Source organism: Hemiscyllium ocellatum, unplaced genomic scaffold (genome assembly GCF_020745735.1).
Source record: "Hemiscyllium ocellatum isolate sHemOce1 unplaced genomic scaffold, sHemOce1.pat.X.cur. scaffold_402_pat_ctg1, whole genome shotgun sequence".
Taxonomy (NCBI): Eukaryota; Metazoa; Chordata; class Chondrichthyes; order Orectolobiformes; family Hemiscylliidae; genus Hemiscyllium; species Hemiscyllium ocellatum.
In genome coordinates this window covers 231,292-254,643 of record NW_026868839.1, presented here as the reverse complement: position 1 = coordinate 254,643, position 23,352 = coordinate 231,292, and positions in this window count along the sequence as shown.

The following is a 23,352-nucleotide window of genomic DNA, read 5'->3' as shown; positions in this document are numbered from 1 at the left end:
AAACACAACAAACGATCAGACAGACAGTTGCACCTATTCTCAGCCGAAAGAGGGAAGGAAACAAACTGACCACACAAGAAAAGAAAGCCCTAGAAAACCTCAAAAAAGACAAAGACTTCATTGTATTACCTGAAGACAAAGGTCGCTCACAGTCATCCTGAACAGAAGGGACGACATCGAAAAATCTAATGCACTACTCGCAGGTACCAACACCTACCAACAGGTGGCGCTTTACCCGACCACACAACTAGGAAACAAAATTACTTATCTCCTAAGAACATTACACAATTCCGGACAATTAAACAAGACAGAATTTCAGAAAATGAAAGCCGATGAGACCAATGCCCCACAATTCTATGGACTACCAAGAATCCATAAACCAGGAGCCCCCCTCAGACCCATAGTCGCACTACCCAGAACACCAATTTACAGACGAGCCAAAGAACTACACGCAAGACTAAAATACCTAGTAGAAGAGTCACAACACTCCATCCACTCCACCCAGGAAGTCCTAAAAATCATCAAAAACGCCAACATAGAGGAAGACGAAGCAATGATCTCATTCGACATAACAGCACTGTTAACCTCCATTAACATCGACCTGGCAACGGAAACACTTACCACACTTTTAGAAGAGACCATCACACACACAACAAACACCATCAATCACATTACCAACGAAAACATCATGAAGATAATGGACCTGTGCCTCACCACCCACTTCACCTTCAAAAAATAGTCTACAAGCAAACCAACGACACACCCATGGGATCTCCACTTTATCAGGATTCATAGTAGAAGCGGTAATGCAAGGACGAGAACAAACAGCCCTTCCAATCATCAAACCAAATATCTGGGTTCGCTACGTAGATGACACTTTTGGCATCACAAAATGAAACAAGATAGAAGAGACATTTAACATCATCAACAACACTCTCACAGGCATAAAGGTCACCAAGGAGGAAGAAACCGACAACAAACTCGCATTTCTGGACGTCACAGTCGAAAGCAAGGACAATGGAGAACTACAAACCTGCATATAGAGAAAACCGACAAACACTGACCAAATACTTAACTACACCAGCAATCATCCCAACACACACAAACGAAGCTGTATCAGGACACTATTCCAACGAGCACCACACACTGTAGCTCAGACAAGATACGCAAAACAGCGGAGAACCACCTATACGACGTATTCAAGACGAACAGATACTCAAGAAATACAGTGCGCAGATTCCTCAAGGACAAACCACGACAAGCAGACCAAACACAGCCAGAAACCCGAAACACCTTACCATACATCAAAGAAGTTTCAGAAACGACAGCCAGACTACTGACTGGAATCCTAGTAGCACACAAACCCACTAACATTCTCAAACAAAAACTAACAAACTTAAAAGACCCAGTACAACCCATGGACAAAACCAATGACATCTACAAAATTCCATGCAAGGACTGCCACAAACACTACGTAGGACAAACAGGAAGAAAGTTAACCACCAGGATACACGAACACCAGCTAGCCACAAAAAGACACGACCCTCTCTCCCTCGTAGCCCTACACACGGATGAAAAAATCCACCATTTTGTCTGGGACAACACGTCTATCCTGGGACAGGCTAAGCAAAGGCATGCCAGAGAATTCCTAGAGGCCTGGCACTCCAACCACAATGACATAAACAAACTCATAGATCTAGATGCCATCATTAAACTCCTCAGAAAACGAACCGGAAATGACATCACCACAAACCCCAGAAACCACATCCAGGAGAAAGATATAAGTAGAAAGCAGGAGACAACAGCTTCGCTTCACTTGGAGGTCGCCACTGATGATGTTACCTAGCCAGGTAACGAAACGTCTCGATATCAAAACTACAGCCCAAGGAGCAAACATACACCCCAAATCTCAACCTGAGATACAAACCTTCATAAACCTTGAGAAAAAAAACTGTGCTATTCAAGTTGGCCAGTATTAATGGAGAGACAAATTATTATCTAAATGGCGAGAAAGTTCAAAGTGCTTAGGTGCAGAGGGATCTGGATGTCTGCTTGCATATCACAGAAAACCTGCATGCGGGTACTGCAAGTAATGAGAAATGCAAGCATAATTTCAGTGTTTACTTATAAAAGGATAGAGTAGGGAGTGTTGGTGTAGCTATGCAAGGCATTTGTGAGGCTGCAACTGGAGTACAGTTTGGGTGTCTTGCAGAATGAGGTATTTCCATTGGAGACAATACAGAAGAGCTTCATTAGATTGATTCCATACTTGAAGTGTTTGTCTTATGAAGGGAAATTGAGCAGTTTAGGCCTACACGCTCGAGTTTATAAGAATGAAAGGAAATCTCATTGAGTTCTGTAAAATTCGAAAAGTAATTGAAAGTGTAGGTGTGGGGTGGATTTTTTTTTCATGTGGCGCAATCTACAACAAGAGACTAGAGTGTTAGGATGGAGAGATGGCACGAAAAGGGAATAGAGGCCGAGTTGACATCAGCCTCATCGAGCGGTTGGATTCCTCACAGATGCTCATTGTTCTTATTCAACTCTTCAACTGTGTTGTATAGGAATGAGGGAGGATTGGGTATCATGCAGGAAGCAGGCACTCAGGATAAATCAGTTAGAGAGAACGTAACCAGTCGCGCCACACAGTGACCAGCGCTGGGTTCTCAACTATTTACATTCTATATTAATGATCAGGAAGATGGAACAGATATACAGATGGTGAGTTTGGTGATGTCGCTGTGATAAGCAAGAGATTAAATTATCAAGAGAGGGCGGAGAGTATGCAAATAGATTCAGAGAGGTAAAGACAATAGATAATAGTTTGTCAGGTGGAATCTAACATGAAATAACCTGTCATTTCATTTACAGAAATAATGGAAGGCAGTATGTTACTGAAATGGAGAGGGATTACAGGACTTAGTAATATTGTGTACTGGGAGGTTCACTCAAACCTGTTCAGAAATGGGAGGTTTTGCTCCATTCCTGTTTGTCAGCTACCAGACACTCCAAGTGACTCCATTGCTCTCCGTACACATGGAATACTTTGATGTGGTTGATTGATGGTGGGGATGGTGTTTTGAAACGTGCATCAAGGGGACGTCCTTTATCCAAGATATATTCATTTCTTTCCACGTGGGGACCCGATGACGATGGGAAATGGCTGACTGCTTCTGAATGAAGAGGCCATGACTGCTACCAGGACAGTGGGTATTCACCAACATGATATACTGTGCATGTGTTACATTAATAGAGAGAGAAATCCTCTCCCCATTGACATGGGTACTCTGCAGATGCACTGTACACCATCGGAAATCCCACTATACTGGATATACCCGGAAGCTCCCTGCTGTGGGAGAAACAATGTATTTACCTCATCCACCATATATATCCTCCATCCCCAAATGGTGACGTTGATGTTGAGATATTGGGAAATGATGGATGTGTCACCTTGTCCAGCCTGGAATGTTCTGGATCATAGAAGATGTATGAGAAACAGTAACCCTAACCGCCACTGCCAGCACCATCCTCCCCCTGGTGTGAAACTGCAGGTCGTGTTGAAGGAGGTGGAGGTGGTACCATTCTATGACCAGCTCCTTGTTCAATCAGTGTCCCCTCACACTCTGCTCCTGGGTTAAGTGAAGCTTGGGAAGCTGGTCCTGGAAAACCCGATGTGGATCCAGCAGATCCCTTTCCCCACACACACTCACTGCGTGGTTTCAGAGTTCCCCTCTCTGTAGCCTCTGCTCCATTCGTTGTTCATGTAACAGACTCAGATGCTGCATCCAGAGTTGGGTCACCAAATCCTCAGGTCTCCCTGCATGTCTGAGGCAGCTCACAGCACATCCTCCAGCAAACCATCCGCAGTCCCTCCACTTAATTTTTAATTACAGGATTCATCACAAATCCCTTGGCTACAAGTGTTGTGGACCAGGCCAGATCTCCCCAAAATATTTTAAGAAGGCCGCTTAGACCCAAACCTTTCCTTATTTTGAATATAGAAGGGAGGTGTGCGTTCCAGATATGTTGTGACTGGTCAAACCACTCAACATTAAGCAAAATATAATCTATTCAAATGCTTTGGTTAAAATAAAATCAAAGAAAAGAATATTTTGGGACACCTTTTCTGTTGGAACACTTACACAAACAATAGATACCGTACCTTCTTGGTTAACACTGCTTTGCTTTGTATATTCAAATGCAGATCCTTACAGCAGTTTGCCAATCCCAGAGGTTACAACATCAACAGAGATCTCAGAGGGAAAAGCAGCTGGGGATCATTTATTGAAACTTCCAACCATTCTGGGATCTCCAACAGCTTCTGAATGCTGCAGCTAAAACAAAACGAGAAACCCTCGTCTGGGAGAGCTGGCCACTGCCCTTTCATTGTTCCCACCGTTTTAATGAAACCTAAAATCTCAGTTATTTACTTAAACTGTTTTCAGACAGCAGTTCTGCACCTCTGCCTTTAAAACCTCTCTTCAAAAAAAAACACAAGAGAAAATAAACGTTTTACAATGATAGTATCTTCACAACTCATTCTTTAATAAAATAATCCATCAATACACAAATGTGGATTCATTTTAGACCTCCTAATCTTCATCTATTAGTCGACGGAAATGTATATATATATATATTACATTGACTCTGAGCATACAAATGTTCACAAATATTTCGATTTCAGTCATTTTACTCCTGCCACAGAATGCCTTTTCTTTGTTCATCCAAGTCTCCACAAGGTGTCAAAATTTAGGATTTCTCACCCTGTCACCTGTGTAGTTTCAAATTGACTGGTAGCAATAATAAGCTCAATCGAAACAGACTGGTATTTTTCTCCCTAAACTTCTCCAAAAACTTTAAGGGGTCACGATCAGTGAAAAAGATTTGTCTCATGTATGTTATTGGCAATGTAAATCTGAAATGTTGTAACGCCAACACCAAGCCGAAGGCCTCCTTCCCCATTGTGGAATAAATCTGTTGATGTTTCCACTGGACTCTCCAACCACACGTTACATAATGGAGCACTTCGCATCTTTTCAATAGTTCTTCGGAATGACATAACTCCTCATGTCTCAGCATAAAAGACTTACATGTTTCCGTCCCTCTTAATGCTCTAACCTCTTTACCTGCTACTACTGGCCTATGCCAGTAAACCTTACTTTCACAGGTATATGTTTTAAGAAGATCTCACACATTCTTCAATCTCTCACAGAAACCAAACTTTGATTTCTGAACTCAATCAGCATCATCAACCATTTCAGCTTCTCACCTTGCCATTTTAACTCTCAGCTCTTCCACACGAGTTCTCACGACTGCAGGAAGTGAATTGTTGAACTTCTCCAAAATAAGAATCTCTCTAAGAATGTCATAGGGTTGATCTGTTTTTAATACCTTTACCCACCTTTCAAAATTACTTTGTTTGATCCTTTCAAACTCAATGCGCGTTTAACCAGAGACCCTTTTTGAGATTCCTGTAATGCTGTCTGTCAGCTTCTGGCCCAAGCTCATATGCACTTTCAGTTGGCATACTGGCCACTCCATACTGGCCAGATACCTCATCCAATAGGGATGCAAATACCTATCAGCTTTGTTTGGATCAACTAAATCCACATGGCCACTGGTGTCTGCAATTGCTTAGCCACTTCTCAAACGAAATTCAAAAGGCTTCACCATCCTTCTCATCAAATTTAGAGAATGCCTGGATGCATTTAAACAGATCCCCATTAGGCCATTATTTACAATAGGGTTGCTCAACCTCACTATCCTCCTCATCCAGCCGACCGTCTATCTTCATCTCCGCCCTCTATGTGCACTTTCCTCTCTAATTGCTAATTTTTCAAGTTGAAACTCTCTGCTTTTCTTCTGTCCTTTTCTCTTTTTCTTCTTCATTTCCCTTTCTTTTATTTCTACTTTTCACCATAATTCAAACTGTTTCAATTCCTTCTCATGTTCAAGGTGCCTCATTTGAAATTGAATCCCAGCCATTTCCAAAGAGTCTGATGGCATTTCCACCAAATGTAATTGCCGAGCTATCGCTGTAATTATCTCACATTTTCTCACAGACAATCGCAACCCCAACTCCAGCTTGTCTGTCAATTCCTACAGTTTTGCCTTCATTACCTTTTGTAAAACCCCCAACTTCACTTTTCCACACCCAGAGAACTCTTGGTGACTGAATCTTTATACAAAAAATACCAACCGAATTCAACATCGGGAAAGAAGACACTAGCAGCTACCATACGCGACCTTTGAACCCAATAGTCTCCTGGTGCATACTCTCCAGTGTCTGCATGAGCTTATTCTGGATGCTTTGGTTTCCTCCCACAATCCAAAGATGTGCATGTCAGGTGTATTGGCCATGATAAATTGTTCATAGTTTTCAGGGATGCGTGGGTTAGGTGCCTTAGTCGGGGTAGATGTGTAACAATAGGGTAAAGGAATGGGTCTGGGTAGGTTACTCCTCGTAGGGTCGGTGTGGACATGTTGGGTCGAATGTAAAAAATGAGGTCTGCAGATGCTGGAGATCACAGCTGCAAATGTGTTGCTGGTCAAAGCACAGCAGGCCAGGCAGCTCTCAGGAATAGAGAATTCGACGTTTCGAGCATAAGCGATGAAGGGCTTATGCTCGAAACGTCGAATTCTCTATTCCTGAGATGCTGCCTGGCCTGCTGTGCTTTGACCAGCAACACATTTGCAGATGTTGGGTCGAATGGCCTGTTTGCATACTGTATGGATTGTAATTGTAAACCCAATTTGGTATTATCGACTTAGAACCAGACAAGAGACCCCAGTTTGCTATAGACCAACCAGACCGCCTCAAACTATTTTAAGAAGGTAGCTTGGATGCCGATCTTTCCTTATTTTAATGGTAGATGTGAAGTGGGAGTTCCAGATGTGATGCTACTAGTCAAACCACTCACCATTAAGTAAAACGCAATATACTTAAACACTCTAATGAAAATCCAGACAAATGAAGAGGAATTTAGAATAACTTAAATATTGGAAATCTTCACCGAATAATGGATGCAGTACCTTCTACAAATGAACTGGTCCAATATACTAACATCACCTAAACACACCTCTTGGTAAAAAGGAACATTCAGACATGTGTTCTTGCATACGGTTCTCCAATCCAGGAGGAAACAGCATCAAGTGAGGTTCCAGACAGAATAGCAGCTCGGGATAATTTACTAAAACTTACAACCTTCTGGGACCCCAAGCACCTGGTGATTGTTGTAGCAACAATAAAAAGAAACCTAGAAAGCCTGGTCTGTGCCAGCTGGCCATTGTTACTACAATTTATTTTTAAAAACCCTAAAAGCCCCGTAATTTATTTACTTGAGCCGTTTTCAGTAGGCAGTTTGGCCTTTAAGATCTCTTACAAAAAAAAGGATAAAATAACCTTTTATTTAAAAAGTGACAGCATTATCAGGCAATTTAGATGCCTGGTCCTTTACTCAGTGGGCTTCCTCGTGTTACTGATCGCAAGATCACCAGAGAGGGACAGCCACAGGTACTGACCAAGTTACAAGGATGTTTCTCATAACTTCTGAAACACGCCTGACCATGGACCATCGTATGGGACATACCAGGAAGTGAACAACCGCTTATCACACCCCATTTCATTATTTCTGAGCTGCACAATGCCAGCACTCGATACATTAGGGAGCCAAAGCCCAAGGCCAGGGAAATATACAAAGGGACAGACAGTTAATTAACTGAAAAGATGTTGTGGAAATATGGGGAAAAAGTCAGGGTAGTGGGACTAACTGGAGAAGTGAGATCTTCGTGAGTAAAATTACAAGAATGAGAACATTCAATAAAGGCATTGCTAGATTAGCTGAAATGGTTTGTTACATCAAATTCTGAATCTGCTTCACAGAACACCACAAACAACATTAACTGGGACAAGATGACAGCCCCGTATGGAGGGCTGTGCAGATCATGCTCGCGTGTTGCTCAGTAAACTGCACTATCTGCCCAGTATGAGAGTATTGCAAACTTTACTATCATATGCTAACTATATTCACATCAAGTTACTGCCGACAGTGGGAAGGTTTGCTCTCTCTGCTTGGTTCATCAGAGAGAGAGAGAGAGAGAGAGTGCATGTGTGCGCGTGATTGGCGTGGTTAAATGAGAAACTCATTTTTCTGAGAAAGAACGCACATGAAGAAAACAATTTTAAATACGAACAACTGGCAGGCTTTTTATTAATCAGCAGAGAGAACGAGGGAAGTTTCATGGACAGATAAGGTAAAGTGTTTGAGAATGTTAAAATAAAGGCATTGCCAGACACAGCAGCAATATACGTCAGCGTGCATGAATGACAGATGGATGGGAGTTTGGTGTGAGTTTGAATCAGATTTGTTTGGGCAGGTTTGAAGCCGGGAGCATCAGCAGCAGATTCTTGCCTTCATTAAGACTGTATTTCTTATCTCAAGATTCAAACAGCAGATGGAATAAACCAGTGAGACATATTCTGGAGTGATGAGTATCTCAAGTTAGAAATGATCAAGGAATGGTGTCAACAATCAACTCAGTGTCAAAGGGATCTCCCACATTTGTGACGTGTCTGCTTCTGCTGCAGATATTGTCCAGGGATGGGATGGAAACAGTAGAGGAAGTGGAGTTTGTAACCAGAACAGTAGACAATGGCCTCCATGCTCTTAACAGCAAAGGCAATGATATAATGAATTGTGGTTCTGCCCTGAAACAGAATAGGTCAACATAGAGACCCGGAGTAACACTGCCAGAGCAGAGAGCGAGACAGTAATTGAACACCTTCATTGATGTCAGTTAGTAGTGGTCTGTAAAGTGAATATCTGGATTGAGAGATTCCACAGGAACAATAATTTTGGCAAGACGTTTAGACTATATGAAATAACAATAATACAGTCATAACTGGTTTATAGAAAACAAAATCTGGACAGTGATACTCACCAGGAACACCAACGATAGCCAGGAAGGGATAATAGAAGTATTGAAAAATGAGAAGAGCATAATAGATCCGCCATGATAATGGCAACAAATTAAATGCAGTAAGATACCAAACATAATCGGATAAGCTCCTGTCTAATGTTCTCAGATTCTGATCCATTGTTGGAATATTCCCGTCTAATGTTCTCAGAGTCTGATCTCTCCTCCCCCACTTTCTGGACCTGCTGATCCCCGGCAGTGCTGTCGGTGATGGTCCCGCTCATGTTGTGGGTTGACACATTGTACGGAGGTTATTTATCATTAAAAGATGGAAACTCTCCACTGGGATAATTAGAATCCATGGAGGTTGGCATTAATCACAGTCACTGAACAAACAGACTCAGTTAACCAGTTCCATACATCCCTTTTCATTTACTGGTTTTGGATGGAATAGTTGGGGGTTGCTGAGGGATGGACCATAAATTTTTAATCTTTTTTTCCTTGTATATGAGAATATTAACAGAACACTGCAGCAGTCTATATATGTTCCACTCTGTTTATGAAAGGAGGCAGTTATAAAAAAACACAGATCGGCTGCATAAAAAGAAGTCGGGTAGGCAAGTTTCTAGATACCTGAACACAATGTACGGTACTTATTGACCAGTGTGAGGCTACTCATGGTTTTAATGCCCTGTTATCAAATCCTTTCATAACCTTGAGACGGAGCATTGAGACTGCTGCTCAGGAACTGGCCAAAACAATTCTGTTCCTATGGGCCTCTTACAGAGGGATAAGAGAAAGCCATTCAGCCCATATTAGTCTGTTGCTACTTGAAAAGGTGGAAAACTTGAATATTGGCACATTTTGCCAACAGAATCATTCAAAACAAAGGGATGTGTCACTTCAGCTGTATGAGGTGTTACTGAGAGGGCACCTGGAGTACATTGTGTTCTCTGTGTTACTGTAACTGAGAATGTTTGGACCACCATTAGATACAGTTTACCGGCAGTGCGTAGTCCACGGGTTGCTGTGTCATTTGATGTCTCGGGTCTGTTACACAGGGACAGGAGGATGCCATGAAGTCTCTTGAGTCTATTTCAGATGGACAGGAGGAGGTCATTCAGCCTCTCCAGTCTATTACAGAGGAACAGGAGGAGGCCATTCAGCCTCTCGAACCTGTTCCAGAGGGGCAGGAAGTGATTATTTAACTTTCAAATCTGTGACACGTAAATATTAGTTTCAAACTAGTTGTGGAATAGGAACGACCTGATGTAAACATTAAAGTTCCTACTTTGAATAAGGTCAATTTTGAAAGTGTTAGGTGAGCCCTGTGAAAGGCTGATTAGGATACCCTATTCGCAGGTAAAGGGATGGTTGGAAAATGCAAGGCGTTTACATCTTGGTGTCAGAGAGTCCAGAGCTATCGCGTTCCTATTAGTGAGATGGGCAAGGCAGGTGGGTGCAGGGAGTGCTGGATGGCTAGATATATTGATGCTTTGGTCAAGATAAGGAAGGAGGCATATGTCAGGTAAACAGAGCTGAGATCAAGTGAATCCCTAGAGGGGTATAAGGGAAGTAAGTGTATAGTCAATGGGGAACTCCAGCAGGAAAAATATGGACATGAGATGGCTTTAGAAATAGGCTTAGCGAGGCATTGAAGCAACTGTATACGTCCTTTAATGGCAAAATATTAACTAGGAGAGAATCGGGCACCTTACAGGTCAGTAAGGCTACCTATTTGCGTAACCATACGAGATGGAAGGGTTACTAAACAAGTATTTCTCCTCAGTATTTAATGTAGAGGAGCTTACAACAGTGAGAGAAGGAAGAAATATATAGTGATATCTTGAATAGTATCTATATTACAAGGAGATATCGGACATTTTAAAACATACAAAGGTGAACAAATCCGTGTGACCTGATCAGTTGTATCCCAGAAGTTTGTGGGAAGCTCGGAAAGAGATTGCTCAGCCTTTTGCTGATATATCTGTATTATTGATTTACACTGGTGAGGCCTCAAAAGACTGGAGGGCTGCTAACATAGTGTCATTATTTAAGAAAGTAAGGAACATACAGCTAACTATAGATTGGTGAGCCTGACGTCAATGGTGACTAAATTGTGGGCGGTGGGGGCGGGGGGGGGGTGTTGATGGAAAGGATGTATATGCATTTGGAAAGACAAGGACTGAAGAGAGCTTTGTACATTGGAGATGACGTCTCACTGACTGGGTGGAATTTTTTGAGGAAGTGAAGAAGATGATTGATGATGGCAGGAGAATGGATGTTATCTTTATGCAATTCAGTAAGAAAACCAAAATGTTCTACATGGTAGACTTGTTAGGAAGGTTAGACTGCCGGGAATCCTGGAGAGCTTGTCATTTAGGCCCAATTTTCTCTTGAATATTGGAGACAGGGCGTGACAGTGGACATTTGTTCATTGAACTTGGAGACCTGTGACTAGTGGCGTGCCACAAAGATCAATAGTGAGTCTTTTGTTGCTTATGCAAATCATTTGGACTTGAGTAAGTGAAGTATTGTCAGTAACTTTGTAGATAATTCCAATTTTGGTGGTAATGTCGACAGTGAAGAATAATGTCTCAGAATATAATGAGACGTTGATTAGGTGAGCTGAGGAGTGGCAGATGGAGTTTATTTTAGATAAATGTGAGGTGTTGCATTTTGGCAAGAAATATCAGAGTAAGAAATGTAGGTAGGCTCCTGTTGAAAGTCGCCAATCAAGGATTACTGCACAGAAATTATGGAATCCCTACAGTGAGGAAACAGGCTATTCTACCCATTGAGGCCGCACCGACCCTCTCAACAGTATCCCACTGGACAAACCCCTACCCTATCCCTCTGAGCCTGCATTTCCCATGGCTAATCCACCTCGCCCACACATCCCAGGGTACCATGCACAATTTAGGATGGTCAATCTACCCTTACCTGTATATCTTAATACTGTCAGAGGAAAACATAGTACCCGGAGTAAACTCATACAGGAATTCTCAAACACCACACAGTCAGTAATTCACGGATGGAATTAAACCCAGATCGCTGTCCTGTGAGGCACCTTATGGTGCAGGTTCTCAGTTCCTTGAAAGTACCGTCACAGGTAGACAACATAGTGAAGAAGCCACTTGGTGATCTTCCCTTTATTGGTGTGTGCTTTGACTCTAAGCATTTGCATGACGTGTTGGATCTGTACAGGATATTTGGCCACTGTTGTAATATTGTCTTTAATTCTGGTCTCCCTGCTGTCGGGGAGATGTTGTCAACCTTGAAAGGATGCAGAAGAGATTTAAAAGAATGTTGCAGGTGTTGGAGGGTTACAGTTACAGGGAGAGTTTGAATAGGCTAGGGCAATTTTCAAGTATTGAGCCTGAGGGATGACTTTAAAGAGGTTTACAAAATCATGAGGATCATAGATAAGGTAAACAGTCAATGTGTTTTCACAGGATAGACGAGTCCAAATATAGATAACAAAGGTTTAAGGTGAGAGGAGAAAGATTTAAAAAGTGACGCTAAAACAACATTTTCACACAGACACTTCTGTGTGTATGGATTGAACAGCCAAAAGAGGTAGTGGAGGCAGGTACAGTTACACCTTTTAAAATAGCATTTGGATGGATACACGCATGGGAAGTGTTTAGAGGGAGATGGGCCAACTGCTGGCAAGGGGGAACGAGATTAATTTAGGATATTTGGTCGGTATGGATGACCAGACCGCAGGATCTTTTTCCGTGCTGTACATCTCTGAGAGTCTATTGACTCTTGAGTGTTTAACATTGGAACAGGAGGAGGTTATTCAGCTTCTGAATTCTGTCAGTCAGCTTGTTTACTCAATTAATGATAGTCAAATACAAAAATAAATCATTCAGATTTTGATGGTGTTTTACAGAAACAGGAGAAGGGCTTTTACTCAAGAAAAGCGGGAAAGAATGTGAAGAGGCTTCAGTCCCTCAACTCCATTCCACAGAAGCAGCAGTTGAGCACAGAGCTATTGGAGCCTGTTAATCTGGAGCAGGAGGAGGACATCTACTTTCACAAAACTTGGATTAGGCGACAGTGACTCAACTGCTCGAGAGTGAGACACAGCAACAGAAGGCAGTCACTCAACTGCTCGAGACTGGGACACAGGAACAGGAGGGAGTCACTCAACTGCTCGAGACTGGAACACAGTAACAGGAGGATGTCACTCAACTGCTCGAGACTGGAACACAGGAACAGGAGGGAGTCACTCAACTGCTCGAGACTGGGACACAGGAACAGGAGGGAGTCACTCAACTGCTCGAGACTGGAACACAGGAACAGGAGGGTGTCACTCAACTGCTCGGGATTGGGACACAGGAACAGGAGGCAGTCACTCAACTGCTCGAGACTGGGACACAGGAACAGGAGGCAGTTATTCAACTGGTCGAGACTGGGACACAGGAACAGAAGGCCATCACTCAACTACTCGAGACTGGGACACAGGAACAGGAGGCAGTTATTCAACTGTTCGAGACTGGGACACAGGAACAGAAGGCCATCACTCAACCGCACAAGACTGGGACACAGGACAGGAGGGAGTCACTCAACTGCTCGAGACTGGGGCACAGGAACAGAAAGGAGTCATTCAACTGCTCGAGACTGGGACACAGGGTCCAATCACAAGAATGAAAACAAATAATAAAGGTATTGCCAGATGTTTAGCTCTCTCACATTCGCAATCCAACTCACATAACAACTCCATCCATTATATGTTCACGATGGAGCACTGTGTCGATCCGGCTAGCGTACTTCTGAATGCAACCCAGCAATGTCCAGAATGGAATTCTGTGCAGCCCACACCAATGCTCAATCTATTATCATTGGCTAAATTTCCAGCGTGGGGAGCTGTGCAGACTGCACTGGTTCATTCATATATAAGCCCAGACTGTTGCATTGTTCTGTAACACTGTGTTAGATCGCTGCCCAGTGTGGGGAAACTTGCAAACAATGCTGAAAGTGACAGGATGTGCGGCTCCCATCAATTTACAGCTCCATATCTCCACTGTGCCTTGTCAAGGGGTGCCATGATGTGAAAATCACTGCGATGGAGAGATGTAAATGGAGACAGTTCAAATAGCAATACTACTGATTAAGGCGAGTATCACACCAGTATTTAAAGTTGAAATGACTGAGATAATATCCAATTGGGTTTTGTGAATGGTGCAAAGTAGTTAGAGGGGGATGGTAATGTTATAGTGGTTTCACTGTAAGCTTCCAAATCAAGAATGGGAATTAGAGGAAGAAATATACAAGGAGACTGGGGAGACTTGCAGGAGCAACAGGATTGTTATAATAGATGATTTCAATTTTCCGAACATAGACTGGGAGTACCAGATGGTTAAGAACTTAGATGGAACGTGATTCGTTAAGTGTGTTCAGGAAAGTTTCCACAATCAATATATAGAATAACCTACTCGGGAAGGGACAAATTCGACCTACTGTTGGGAAATAGGGCAGGATAGGTGAAGGAGATAAAGTGGAGGAGCATTTTGAGAAAAGTGATTAGAGTTGTATTAATTTTAAAATAGTTATGGGAGGGACAAAATTGGTCCACAGATTCAACTTCTAAATTGGGGCAAGGCGTATGTTGTTGGAATTAGACAGGGGATTGCAGGGGATGATTGGAGTTGTTTGTTTCGAGGTAAAAGGATTTCGGGCAAGTGGGAGGGCTTTAAAAGTGAGAGAGCTCAAGTTCAATGTTTCCATTTTCCTGTGAGGGTGAAGGCAAAGTGAGACTGGAAGAGAGAACCCTGGATGTCAAGAGATATTGAGGCTCTGACCAGAAAAAATGGAGGCGTGGCTCAGGTTCAGGCAACTCGGATCAAGGGATTCCCTGGAGGTATACAGGGGATAGAGGAGTTTAGTGAAGAAGGAAATCAGCAAGGTGAAAAGGGAGTATGGGATAGCCTTGGCTGAGAAATTTAGAGAGAATCCAAATTCAGTATGGTAAAGATAAAGAACAACTAGGGAAAGAATAGGATGCTTTAAAATCCAAAATAGGCATGCATGTGTAAAACCTCAAGAGATTGGTGAATTCCTCAACTTCCCCTCTGTGTTTACCATGAAGAAAGACATGAAGACCTGTGACTTTTAGGAAGTTAGTTGTCAAATCTTGGTACTGTCCATATCACAGTAGAGTTTCTGTTGGACATATTAGAATGCACAACGTCAGACAAATCTCTTGGTCCTGACCTGATACATCCAAGACCACTGCAAGAAGCGAGAGATAAAGCCTAAGCGCCAAGATCCCGGAAGACTGGGCGGTAGCAAACGTTGTGCCTTATTCAAGAATGGCTGCAAAGAAAAGCCCAGGAAATATAGAGCAGTAAGCTTCACACCTGTTTTCGCTAAACCAAATGAGAAGCTTCTGAAAGATAAAATGTGCATGCATTTGGAAATACAAAGTTTGATTTGAAGCAGTCAGCTTCGTTTTGTGCGTGGCGGATCATGCCTTACGAGGTTTGTTAGAGGTTTTTGAGGAAGTGACCAGGAACTTTGAGGAGGGCACAGTGGTAGAGATCTTCTATTTCGATTTCAGTAAGACCTTTCATAAGGATCCACATAGTAGGCCACTCTAGAAGATTATATCACATAGAATCCAAGGTGAACTGGCAAATTGGCGACACAATTGGCTTGAAATTATGAAGCAAACGGCTATGGTGGAGGTATACTTGTCGGACTGGAAGCCTGTGACAATTGGCATGCCTCAGCGGTCGGTCCTGGGCCCATTGCTGTTTGTTATCTATATCAATGATTTGGATCAGAGTGCACAACGCAAGTTTAGTAAGTTTGCAGATGACACTAAAATTAGAGGCATCGTTTAGAGAGAGGCACATTATTAGAAATTGCAGCAATACCTTGACCAGCTGGGAAAGTCGGCTGAGAATTAGCAAATGGAGTTTAATATAGATAAGTGTGACGTCTTGCATTTTGGAAAGTCAAATCCAGGTAGGAGTTTAAGGATGATTGAGAGGGACTTAAGGAGTGTAGTGGAACAAAACGACGTTGGAGATCAGGTGCACGGTTATCTGATATTTGGGTCACAGGTACACAGGACCATGAGGAAGGCTGTTGGCACACTGGCCTACATCAGGGCATTGAGTATAGAAGTTGGGACGTTATGTTGCAGTTGTACAGAAAGTTGGTAAGGCTGCAGTTGGAGTATTCTGTACAGTTTTGTTCACCTTGCTCTAGAAAGGATATTAATGAACAAAAAATAATGTAGAAGGAATTTACTGGATGTTTCCTGAGCTAAAGGGTTGATTTATAGGAAGAATTTGGACAGGTTAGAACTTATTTCTTTACAGAGTAGGAAACTGAGGTGGTTCTTATGGAAGTATAGATTTTATCAATATATAAGATGCATGCCTGGGGTGAATACTTTTTTTGCAAGGTTGGGGAATCGAAGACGAGAGGACATCCGTTCTTGTTTGGAGAGGAAAAATAAAAAGGAACCTGAGGGTCATCTTTTTTACACAGCGTGTGGTACGCATATGGACTGAGCTGCCAGGGGAAGTGATTGAAGTGGGTACAATAACAACATTGAAAAGGCATTTGGACAAATACACAGATAGGACAGGATTAGATGGATACAGAGCAAAGGCAGGGAAATGGCAGATTGGCAGATAAGGGGCAATTACAGCATGGTTTGTTGACGGAGCACGGCGGGCGTATTAGATGAGCTACTACAGAGAGAAAACATTCTCTTGCTAGAAAGAGCCACACCACTAAACCCACCAATCATGGTCTGAGTTCACCGCCCAGCTCAGTGCAGTATCTGAGGTGTGAAGAAATGCCCAGTAGTACAGGACAAATATCAATAACCTTCCCTGCTCTTTCAGGATAAGTGTCACTGTATTCTCTCTGCTCTCTAACACTCACTGTATATCTGTGATCGCACCTACCCCCGAAAAAGACTCATGGTTCCCCACTCTCATAACTGCATGCAACGCTTTCTCTCACTCTCTCTATCTCTCGCCTTTGCAAAACATCCCACACAATCATGGAATATTTTGGAGAATGCTGATTATGGAATGTTCCAGATAATGTTCCAAATAATTCCCAGTTTCAGGAAAATGGCAGTTTCCCAGTGTGTAACATATAAGAGGAAGGAGTAGAGAAGTACGTTTTTCAAATCACATAAAATTCAAACCATGCTGAGGCCATTCAGCCCTTCAAACGTGCTCTGGCATTTAATAAGGTCCCCGCTGAACTGATGGTCTTCTCAGCTCCATGTTACGGGAACTTTGAGTCATTCAACCCCCGAGGTTCCTGTCATTGGCCAAACAACACTCAGTCACTTTTACCCCATTTTTTTCAAGCGCCTGTTTGAGGGCATTTCCCATGGTTACGGCTACCTAACAATATATTCCATCATCTTTATACCTTCATGCAACTGTCAGCATGCTTCACCCAGACCAAACAAAAATCTACACTTATCTTATGGTTATAGATATCCAATCACACTTAATAATTCTGGTTATTTCACTTGACTCACCTTAATGGTATTAAAACAAAGACAGCTTCTAAACACGTCTTGTTATAAAATACAATTTCGAGCAGAGACCGTTTTTACCCTCAGCCGTCATCTTGACCATGACCTGAATTGTTCCACTTTACTTGTTATGAATGTTTCTTTTACCCTTTGTCTGAGACTGTTTCTGTCTGTATAAGTCACACAGTTCTCCCATTCAGTTGGACAGACGGCTGGTTTGTGATACAGAGGGAGGCCAACAGTGCAGGCTCGGTTCCCCACACCTACAGAGGTTACCATGAAAGGGACGCTCTCTCAACCTCACCCCATCACCCGAGGTGTGGTGATCCTCAGGAGAAACCAACATGAGTGGTCTCTCTGATGAGAGTACTTTGTGACTCTATTCTATCAATGTTAGCATTTTAATTTTCAAAAATATTTTATTGAAAAAGAGATTTTTAATATTATAATAAGTCAATAACAACACAACTCAAATAACTGAAAAAATACATCCAGTTCCATGTACTTACAAAATAAGTTAAAACACTGCACAGACAGAAGAAACCCAAAACTAAACAATAAATAATGAATAAACAATACAGCTCAGCACAACAAAACGATAGCTCTCGTTCATCAAGAGCATTAACTGATACATTTATTTATGTTCATGGTTCTTCATCGCTGGATATTAGATTCATTAGTCAATAGCATCATGGTTATATAAAAACCCTTCTTGGAGTGGCCGATAACCCTGTATTGCCGTAATACAAAAAGGGCTGCAATGCCTCATATAAATCTTTGTTTTTTGGTGCACCATACCAGTGATAAACTCGAAAGGGATATTCTCCATGAAGAGCTGGCGACGACCCAACAGACTATATTCCCTAACATGGAAAGTACGGAAAGTAAGAATATATTTATTTTTCCCCATGTTCATCTGTGAAAACTACCCTGGGCAGAACCAGGAAAACAGAAATTAGGTCCATCTCCAATTCAGTCCTCAATACCCACTCTATCACACCTACCACAGTGCTCAAATATGGATGAAGCCTGCAACAGGACCACAAGCAATGAGTAAGAGTGCCTATAGTCTTTCTGCATTTAGAACATGCTGAAGGTAATCCCACTTTGCATTTTGAGAGACAATCTAGGGTCAGATAGACACTGTGAAGAATTTTCAACTGCACGGAATGGGTCCTATTACAGATCAAAATCCTTTCAGCATTTTCACAAATATCCTCCCATGTCTCCGAAGTGTTCTGAACTCTCTCTCGCAGACATCACAAAGCTGCACAGTCTTGTCTGAGGGGATATTCTCCAACTAATGATAAAGGGTACTGACAGAGAGTGTATTCTGAGCAATAGTCTACCTCTTCCCTCTATCGGATCTGTAAGAGCCTGTTAAAAGTGTGTTTTTTTAAAATCAAATATCTGATCTGGAAAAAAATACAGAAGAAGTTTCTACGAGGTAGTCCGTACGTACGAGTTATTTGATCAAATGATATCACTGTTTCTCCATCAAATAACACGTGGTGGCTCAGTGGTTAGCGCTGCTGCCTCACAGCACGAGGGTCTCGGCTTTAGTTCTGGTCTTGGGTGACTGACTGTGTGGAGTTAACATTCTCGCCGTGTCTGTGTGGGTTTCCTCCCACAGTCCAAAGATGTGCAGGTTAGATGAATTAGCCATTGATTATTTACCCATAGTGTTCAGGGATGTGTAGGTTTGGGCATTAGTCAGGGTAAATATAGGATGGTAGGGGAATGGTTCTGGGTGGGCTACTCTTCAAAAGGTCGAAGTGGACTTGCTGGACCCAAGGGCTTGTATCCACACTGTAGGGATTCCACTAATTCTAAATCACTCAAGCAAGGCACACCCCTTGCTGCCCACAGTTTAAACCTGGAATCTATTATCCCAGGATGACAACCCAGGATACCAATTATAGGGGTAAGAAACATGGTTTTGGCTTTACTGCCCTCAATTTGATGCATTGTCATTCATGTTTTAACAGTATTGATAATTATTGGGTTATGACAATACTTCTTAAATGTTGTCACTTTAGCTAAGAAAAACAGACTAATCAGGGTTCACTTTGCCTGAGAGGTTTCAATATCTCACAGTATTGATGCCGAGTCCTCAGCGTCCCGGGCAATAACATGGGATAAAAAATATCTTAATTGATAGCTTTTATCTGGGCGATCTACTCCCCACAATCAGTGGGGTTGTTGCAATCTGGTTAGCTTGATAAAAAGTCGCTTATGGTGCCAAATAAAACAGATAAACCAGCCATAAAGTCTCTTAAATATTTGTCTGGGAAACATCAAAGGAAGCATTCACAAGGGGTATAGCAAATAAGGAAAGACATTCATTTTAAGAACAGCTTTGCGATCTAGCCAGGATATTGGATTTGCCTCCCATCTTTGAAGGTCTTGTTTAATTTTGTTAAACAAATGGGCATAGTTCACGTTAAATAAATGATCAAAGATGCATGTAATGAATATATCGAAATAGGGTCCTTCCCCACCCTACTCCCCCCCCCCCCCGTGATCATTTAAAAGGAAACCAGGATTTGCCCTCAACATCAGGTATTTCCCCAATATCTCCCATAGGCACGGCCTCCAACTTTGTAAAAGTAATCTTAAAGCCAGAAAAAGTGACAAGGGAATTAATGCATTGCATCACGTGAGCTACCGAAATTGCGGGATTTGACAAAAACATAAGACCATCTGCATACAACATAATCTTATGTGACTTCTATCCACTTCTGGGGCAGGTATGTTGGGATAATATTCCTAATTGCGCAGGATGCCACCGAATCTAGGATTGTTGCAGGGATGGGGAAGAGATCAACCCTCGTGTGCAATTTCTGCGGGTTAAAGAAGAAAATAAAATCCCTACTTGTGAGGCAGATTTGCCTCCAGACATCCATCAGCTCTAGTTCTGCACACAAATCCACTAATTGCTTACATTATAACGAGGATGTTGGGGGACCTTTGGATATTCTGTCCACAGTAGGGCCATAAGACAGTTGCAATTTCCTTCTACAATAATGTGCCACGATGCCAGATAACTTAATTTGGGAAAGGCATCTTCCAGGAGCTTGAGAGGGTGCACCGGGTGGCAATAAACATGCAAATTAATTCCCATAGTTCAAGGCTTTGAGGATTACGATCCTTCCATGGGTTTTTAATATAATCTAGTAATTTAAATGGAATATTCTTCCTATCCATTATGATTTTCCCCCACTCTTAGTATTAAAACATGAGAAATAAACCCGATCAAACCCTCCCTGCTGTAACGTCAAACGTTCCTTGTAATCAAGGTGCATCTCCTGCAATAGGACAACATTCACTCTCTCTTTTGTAAGACGATAAAGCACATTTTCCCTCTTGAATGTCAGATGGCTCCCCTTAATGTTCCAGGTACACCGTTTAAGCATATCATTATCCATAACATACTGTAGCAATATTTGAACTCGAGAGAATTTCATATCAAATTACACATCGCTAAGCATTGATGACAAAAGACTCATTGAGCTTAAATCTGTACAAACTAAAACTACTGCAACTAACAAGCTCTCAAAACTTTCCAAAGCTAAAAACATTAAAAAAAGAAACAAAATCCAATGTACCAATGACACTTGATAGAGTTTTCTCAACTGCCACCCCCCCACCCCGCCCAATGGGGACGCTTACATGTCACAAAACTTTATCTTCTGCCCGCTTCCAATATGGCATCCAGGGCAATTAATAACAATTAATAGATGGGTACTTAGTCATCACAACCACATTTGTAACTCGCTCCAACTTGAGCCACACCCCAGACACAAGAAAAGAAAGAGGAAAGAGAAAAAGTGTAGTAATAGTATGAAGAAGTTAAAAGTGAGTATTCTACCAATCCCCGACTATAATTTAACACTGGTTCATACTAGAAAAATCCAATTGCAGGAGAGAAACATGATTATCTCAACATCCTGCTTACTTTAAAATGTCCACAAAGTTTTTGCTTTCTCTGGAGAGTCAGACAAGTTCATTGATCCATTCAAAGCAATACGAAGCTCCGTTGGGTACCATAAAGAATACTGAAACCTGAGTTCCATTACTCTTCTCTTGACGTCATCACAATATTTTCTTTTCTGAATCACCGCCACTGAAAAGCCCTGAAACACAATAATCCTGAAGCTCTCATGAATTAAAACCATCCGAATATACATTGAGCTTCCATCATCATTCCATCAGGTTTGAATGATATTCCTGGATGTTCTGGAGCCGTGTCATTTGGTACTACTGTACATTTTCCACAAATCGTACATTCGGGCCAATCCCCGATAATCCTCGACTCCATTGTTATTTATGAACCTTCTGTCTGTGCGTCAAAAATATTCAATATCTTTGCCTTCAATGATTTGTGTGGAAGAGAGTTACTAAGACCCACAACACTGAGAAAACAAAAATAAAACACAAGCTCTGAGTGTGAGATTAATTTTTCTTTGTCTCCTTATCTGAGGAAGGATATGATCATATTGGAAGCAGTTCGGAGATGTTTCACTTCACGTATTCCAGGAATGAGTACCTGATATTACGAAGGGTTTAACAGGTCACTCTTGGAAACACAGGTGATCTTATTGAAACATACAAGACCGAGAGTAGAGTGGATCAAATAGATACCTACTGGGTATAGTCCAAATTTATAGTCATTTTTAAAGAATATCTTCAGTGTGGAAGCAGCATATCCCATCCATTAAGTCCACACTGACCGTCCAAAGAGCATCCCCCCAGAATTGCCTGCCCTTCACTATCCATGTAACTCTGCATTTCCCATGACTAACCTACCCATCCTTGGACACTATGGGAAATGTATCATGGCCAATCCACTGTAAGTTGCATATCTTTGGACTGTGGGGGGAAATTGGAGCATTGTGAGGAAACCCCACACAGAGCATCGTCCGAGTTTGGAATTGAACCCAGCTCCATGGTGATGGGATGTAGCAGTGCTAATCACAGATCCACCATGCACACCCGTTAGTTCTATTAGTTAATTGTGGCTGACTAAAGAAATCTGCCTGACTTGCTCCTGTCACTGAACCTGACCCAGTCTGAGACCTTTATCATTGGCCATATCACCAACCTGGTCACATTTAAAATTTGTTGGGAGCAGTGGAGGAGTGGGACTAGATAAAGAAACAGTGACACCCTCCAACCTCAGTCAGAGCAGGAATTAGGAGAAATTCACCAAGTCGGATTTCATTCAAGCGGGAATTCTCTTTCCCAGAAGTTTGGGATGGCTGAATCTTTATATTATATTGAGCTTGGTTTCACCTGATTGCCCATAGACAGGTGAATCAGGGATAATGGCGCATGGAGAGAGAAGTGTAGTTGGGACCACAATGAGATGAACTTATTTACTAGTGGAGTAGTGTCCAAGGGCCGATTGGCTCGCTCATATCCCTCAGCCCTGTGTTCTGATGTTCCATCCAGCCCTTCGGACCTGATACAGAGGGGAAGATCGAGGCCACTCCGATGGTGAGGTGTTGTTATGGAAATGTACTTGGAAAATCCAGGCTGAGTCAGGAACCGACCCCCACCCCCAATCCCTCTTTCCAGGCTTCCCCTCTCTGTAACTTCGGCTCCAGATGTTGGTCATGTTACAGGCCCAGATTCGCTGGGAATACATCCCCATACCGCACCCGGGGTTAACTCAAACACATCATCTGCTCTCCCTGACTGCAACATTGTACAACACAACTTCCAGGAAAAGACCCATTTACTTTCCAAAAGCATAACATGTGAAATTAATAAATAGGAACAAGAGTAGGCCATTCGGTCCATCAGGCTATCCCTGTCATTTAATAAGAACATGGCTGATCTACTCCAGGGCTCACCTCCACTTTCTTACCGACTCCTTGTATCCCTCCACACCTCTCTGGGTCAGGGAA